The sequence below is a fragment of the Lutzomyia longipalpis genome, chromosome 3 (genome assembly GCF_024334085.1).
Source record: "Lutzomyia longipalpis isolate SR_M1_2022 chromosome 3, ASM2433408v1".
NCBI classification, from domain to species: Eukaryota; Metazoa; Arthropoda; class Insecta; order Diptera; family Psychodidae; genus Lutzomyia; species Lutzomyia longipalpis.
This window is the reverse complement of record NC_074709.1, coordinates 3,997,405-4,004,245: the sequence shown is the minus strand read 5'-3', so window position 1 is coordinate 4,004,245 and position 6,841 is coordinate 3,997,405. Positions and strand designations below refer to the sequence as shown.

The 6,841-nt window shown below is 36.0% G+C and overlaps 1 protein-coding gene across 4 annotated transcripts in view; it reads left to right on the top strand.

The window, feature by feature from the left end:
• The first annotated feature begins 6,138 nt into the window (after positions 1-6,138).
• The window catches only part of LOC129794241 (uncharacterized), a 57,851-nt gene continuing 57,148 nt past the window's right edge, over positions 6,139-6,841 (top strand). For 3 of the 4 annotated variants that reach the window (XM_055834935.1, XM_055834936.1, XM_055834942.1), the window contains exon 1: positions 6,157-6,548. The gene's annotated coding sequence lies outside the window, so the exon portion shown is untranslated. Of the gene's footprint in view, positions 6,549-6,841 lie in introns of all 4 variants that reach the window. The other variant, XM_055834932.1, reaches the window with a different exon arrangement.

Genomic DNA, 6,841 nt, shown 5'->3' with positions numbered 1-6,841 from the left:
TAGTACAACCCATAGATGATGGGGGGAGAGGCGGCGGAGGTGGAGGGTAAGAGCAAGGAATGGTTGGACAGTGTACTTGAAGAGATAACTTGTCGAAATCTTCGGCATCTTCACATCGTTGCACTTTATAAAATTTAATATTCCCGTGTGAGAATTCCTCCCGAATCGAACTAAAGACTTGGAAGATTTGATATCAAATATTTGCCAATATTTGTCATAGCATAGTCACAAATCTTCGTGAAAAGTTTCTTCAGCAAGCAGCACACAATTGTTCCACAAATTTACTGTCCTCCCAAATCTCATTGTTGAACATAATTCAGAGAAGTTTCAGCATTTGGCATTGTTTTAATCCGTACCACTTGAGAGTTAACTTTTTGGTTTTTGTCTGACTCACCCCCATTCCGTTTGTGTGTGTGGCAAAGATGGTCAGAAGGATTTGAGGATGTGGCAGTAAATGCCGCAAAAGAGAGATGAAACTTCTGGGAAAATTCAATTGCTTAACTTTCACATAGTTATATAATACTGGTACATTCAAGCTCCGGTAGTCTTCAAGATTACTTCAGTTTCCTTCAGCTTCTTTCAGCTTCCTTCAGCTGCTACTTTTGTTTAAGAAACTAAATTTAAAGAAGAAGAAAGACCGCGAATTTTCTGGGTAATTTGCTTATGGCAATAAAGCACATTTTAATAAGCTTCATCTTGCTCAAATAAATTTTCCTTAATTATTTTCTCTTTCTGTATAATATCTTTTTTTGTGTGTGGGAAAAATATTTGTTCATAAAAAAATGTTTGTATATTTTGTAGAAGAGACAATTTCAATTTAATCTATTTTGTGCTTGAGATAAGATTCCAAAGAAGCGTGCTTTTGAGCTTCACGGTCGTGGACGCACAAATCAATGTCTCAATAGTCACTTTGAAGGATTCTTGAGGATTAATTTCAAGACGTCTAAATAGGTATACAATCTTATCAGCGAGTGATGTCTATCTCAAGTCATTCCAGGGATTACATCCATAAAAAATTCAAAAAATACGTGCTCCAGCTGATAAAGAATCTAAAATTGGGAGGCCATATCAAACGCTGAGTTTGTTGTGAAAGTGCTTCACTTTTTTTGGGAAGATTTCTTGAGAAGTTGTTGTTTTTCCGAGAATTTTTTTCTGTGTGTGCTCCACTTGCTTCCTCCTGACTGGCTAGATAAACATTATTTTTCATCGATGATGGGAAAAACATAAATATTTACGTCACTTGATAAATAAAATAATAAATCCATCGCAATATTATGTGCTTTTTATTGGTTGGATGGGATGTATTCTCCCCTTTTGTGAAGCGACTCCTCGTGTGATTTCGATTGGGGGTACTCCATCAAAATTTAGCACAACACATGCCATGTGAATTGACGAGGAAAATAAAAGAGAGCACACCCCCTCTAATAACGGAATAATTGTACAATCAATTATTCTGCACCATTTTGATTGATTACACCCCCGCCTCAGACATTAATGACTCTCTACGCACATTGCGGGGGCAATATGAGATGTGCTCCATCAATGGCGCGCACAATCTGCGTTGGGGCAATAATTCGGAAATAACCACTAATATTCATTGCCGAAAAAAAGAAGAAATTACATATGGAAGAGGAATTGTGGTGCGCCAAAAGGGAAAACCTCACAGAGATTTCCATTCCACACGTATAATATAAAATCGATGGGGGAATCAAAGTTTATGGCAGGGTGCCTTTAGCACATCTCTCCCGCCGCATACACGCGGGGGAGCACTTAAAGACATCGCACCTCATCGTTATCTGCCTGTAGGATTGCCCATCCACCCACACCCCCAAAAAGTCACCATCAAAAGGAATAACCAACAGGTGCTCCACACACATACATCCCCCTCCCCATCCTTCACGTGGGTGGATGATGCGAAAGCTGTGAAGCTCATCCGTAATCCCTTGCTGTGAGTCCAACTGTGTGGGCAACACTGTGGGTGCCATAAAGAAAGGAGTTGGAAATTAAGTGGCCACCGGACATTCATCCTCTCCGTTCTGGTGGGGATCATTACGGACCACCAGCCGTGGTTGATGGCACTCCCTGGGATAATTGAGATGAGCCCATGCTATTTGAATTCAATTCTACTCGATAAGAACTCAACTTATGTATGTATGTAGTAACATAATGTATTACATCTCTTGCACAATGTAAGTTAGTTTTCTACATAGTTAAGAAGTCAAGAAAAGAGTTTTATGCTGATCTATCTATTAAAGTTTAAGAACTTTTTCTATTGGATTTATTTAGTAACTTAAAACATCAAGGATATTTTACTTGAAATGCGTTAAAAACTTTCTTAAAAGTGAAAATTATTTTTTAAGGAGCTTATTCGTTTCTGTATACGATAACGTCTTTCAAAGAAACAATCAGGATATGCAGAAATAGTCTCTTTATCGATTTTTTAATCAGTTTTGATTGTCTTATTACAAAATATCCATTTCCTTGGACTTTGAAAAAAAGGTTTTCCCTTACAAAAAAACGAATAAACTCCTTTTATTAAATTTTTAGGGGAACGTGGCCCAATTGCGACCGCCCCTTTTTCTCGTAAATGACGAAGTTTCAATTATTTCAGTAAGGTAAAGTTAGCGCCTAAAATAAATTAATTTGATACACAACAGGACGAATAAATAATCAAAATTAATTTTCAGCATTTGACCGACATTTTCTGATTTTCAGGAAAAAATTGATATGAGTTTTTTCCACTATCATGATTCATATTATGCCGCGTTTCTGTAGCTTGGAGGGTCTAGTTTATTACTTGATTTACATTTTTTTGAAATATTTTAGGTATTTTTAATAATTAAACGAAAATGTAATACATGCAGAATGTTCAAATTGCGATCGCCAAAATGTTCCAATTCTGACCGTCTATTTCCACAGGTAAGAGTTAGAATGTTTGCCTCTATAGAACAAAGTTAGGCTATTAGATGGCCTTTCCAATGGCACCAAACTTGGAAAGATTTAATTTCTTTAAATATGACTTTTTTCAATCCTTCTGGGAGAAAATTTAGGCGGTCGCAATTAGGCCACGTTCCCCTATAATTTTTTTCTCTATATTCATTTCATGAGAATAAAAAGGTTGGTTTTAGGGATTTTTCTAATTTTTGTTTTAATGAAAAATGCGTCATTAAACTTCATTGTTGTGACGAATATTCCATTTTTGAAGTGAATTAAACTATAGAAATTAATATAGCAATTGAAATTTATTAGTAATTGCAAGTGCAATGTGCTAATTAGTCTTTTATCGCTGAATTCCACTAATCTAATTTAAAATGTGTATTGACACGAAGAATTATATAATTTCTGTCGGGAAATTGAGTTAAGTCTCGTGTGAAATGTGAAATTGTGACAATGCGATAAAAGGGGGTAGACATTCCTGTATTTTTTTTGCAGCTCTGTAACATACTTTAGCATCTCAAACATTGATAACATACAGTCTGTGTTTCACTGTGAAGGTAGATGGAATTTATAAATATTTAATTAGAGTTTTAACTGATACTAAAAATCGGTTTTTAAAGTTGGTTAATGACAACAGAGAGGAAAAAGAGTATTTTCATTGTCAAATCTGTCAACATAATTAAATTTTCTTTCTGATATTTTTACGGTTTTTCCATTGAAAATTTCTTGGAAAAGTCTTTTATCTAACCGTCATTGGAATCTCCCAAATCTCATCGTGTGAGAGGTGATAAAAGGTTCGTAGAAAGCCTCTTTGGATGGTCACCAACATCGTAGAGTAGGTACTCTCAACAGCACGAGCCCACCTGAATATCAATTTACTTTGATGGAATGATGTATCAAACACCCACTTCAGCGTTGGAGTGTTGATAAGCCAAAATACACTTTGATACAAAATTTTATATTAGTCTCACCTGCCTCGTGGTAATTTTCTTCATGTAACAATCACCTCCCACGCAATGTGCAATATATCGCCAAGGATGGTGGTTTGGTTCATCGTGCACGAGGCTCCATCCACATACAAATTGTAGTGCTGGTTAAAAAGCACATAATAGTGTTTACCAATCTGTGATTCGCGCTATCATTGAGTACAGTGTGTACCACAATCTCATCGTGTAACTGCTATATTTAATGTCCCTCCACTTAATCACATAGTTTACCAACACGCAATTTTCATTTGAGCGTGTGCACCCCCGAAGGTTAATTTCAAATTACACGTCAAATATTTGCTATAAAATTTCTCCATTATGTATTTTCCCCGCACTTTTCTCAAACGATCGAATTTCACATGCTGTTGTGGGTGGGAAAATGCGGAAGGAAAATGAAAGAAAAATATGTTTACAAACAAGCATGAGGGTGCGAAAGAATAAATTTTTGCACTTAAGGAAAAAAGAATGCAAAAACTATGTGAAAAAATATGCAAAAGATCTGAAGAAGAATACCTAAATTGTTAGAATAATTAAAATGCAGATAGTTTCCCGGAAAATGCAAAATATTTTCATTGGTTGAATATTTTTTTTGGATTCTCTATTAATAATGTTACGGTTTGAAAATTTAAAATTGAATTGAATAATAATTTTTACATAAAAATAGGCTTGATATTACAACACTTTTTCTTGAATTTTCCTTACAATTCATAGAACAAAACATTATGCAATCAACAAGTCGTCTACATTTAACCCAATTTTCTTAACTCATTCATACTGTATACACGCAGTATATACCTATAACATTAGATGTTTCAAATTTTAAAAATAAATTGACAAAAACATGACAATTTTCGTATTGATGTGTTCTTCTTTTAATTCTTTTTCTATACACATTTGGTAAAATAAAAATAGAAATGAAACTCATTGAGATGAAATTTCCAACAGACAATTTGGGGGTGTTAAAATTAGAAATTTGCAGCTTTTATTTTCACGTCCATTTTTCTATTTTTCAAACTTTTTTTCTTCTTCGGCTTTCGACAATACAGCAAATAAATGTATTTGCAAAGTGTCACAGAAAAAAATAGGTTTGTCTTGGTCATTTATCACATTTCGAGGGATTTACGTTTCCCATCTCTTTGGTGCCCAATTTGATGAATTTCAGAGAATAATTTAAAAGTGATTAATAGTTGCAATGCAATTAATTGAGAGATTCATTGGTTATGTATTGCCGAAAAGAACATTGAAGAGGATTTTTTACGTAGATGGTGATTATGACGTAATTGTTTATACTTTTTTAGCTCTGGTATTATTCTTTGAATATTCCAGTAGGTAGATTCTATTGTGAAACATTACTTTCCTTTGCGATTTTTCTACATTTGCGTGTACATACGTACAAAAACATTTCTGCCGTACGCACACCTACATATAACCCTGTCTATAAGATAAATAAAAGTAGAAAAAATTATAGAAAAATTGCAAAGGTAAGTCGTGTTTCACATTAGAATCTAGCCACTAAATCCTTTACAGAAAACTTGTCAAATCTGTGCTTATCCCAATGGAAAAATATCCCAAAATTACTTCCGTACACACACAAAAACCTTGTCTATAATATGTAAAAAAATATATAGAAAAATTTTATAGGAAAGTTATGTTTCACATTAGAATCTAACCACTATTCCAACTCTTTATTAATAATTTAGTAAAAGTTTAAGGTAAGCAGAAATTAGTGATCTTGACGCTATTTGAAAGGGATTTCTGGTTGATTTTGAAAATGTTAACAAAATTATTGAAGCATTTCGGTGTAGTCTGTGAGGCACGACTGTGTGCTAAATTTTATGCAAAATTTCGAGAATATATTTCTCTGTCTGTGGCATTTTCTGCCATACAGCAAATGGCGAAAAGGCCTGCGAGATGGGTGATTCTGCGAAGTGGAGCGATTGGAGAAATGGTTTGGTATTTTTAGCTGAATCAAAACATTTCACCCACGCACCTTTCTGCGATGCGTATGTAGTGGGGGGATCTTTTTGGAGCTAGAAAATGTGCGAGACTTGCGATGAGCACGCTGGGGAAGTATGTGGACGCCTGCTCCACCAGGGCATATTTATTAATAATATTGCTACGAAAATACCATGATGGCGATAAACAGGCGAGAGATGGCATAGAGCACATAGAACGCACACCATGGTGTTGGGCGTTAAAAAGAAAATGCGAGATCACTCCGTTTGGGGTTTTTCACATTGGAAGATCTTTAGTCGAGAGGACGCGATAGCGTTTTTCTCGCGGGCGGCAACACGTTCGGTGACGATGGAGGAGCCCCACTCACACAGTGTGGTAGCCTCGTGAAAATTTCTTTCACCCAATAGTTTTTCCTCTTAGTGCCGCGCGCCAGTTTTCGAGTGCTTTCTGCATTAAATTCTTATATCGTTTTTAATTTATCCGCCATCACACAAAAAAAGAGTTCTTTTCATTGCCATTGGGGTATACCCACGTTGTGTTTCGGGGCACATTTTTCACTTAGCGTCTGTGGAGTATTTCGCTGTGCCACCACGAGTGAGGATTTTTGTCTGCACTGTCCACCCCGGTGCTACACCACAAGATTCTCTCGTCAGCTTCTTTTGCTTTCTGGTAAGTTTCCAGGTGAACTTTTTTTTTCCCTCATTCACTTGCAATGCACACCCACGCATTCGTGTTGGTCACACTCAAAGGAGACAAGCTCCTTGGACGGGCAGGGTGAGAAAATTCTGTGATCTCTCAAGATGTGACGGGAGTGTGATTGATTGATGTGGACGCTAATGGGGGTGGTTTTTTCGCAATCTCCCAAAGTTCTTCATCATCCATTCAAGAACTCTTTGTGGCGCTTATTCCACTTAAGTGGGATTTTTGTCATACATCATCATATCACAGATTTGTGCATTTTG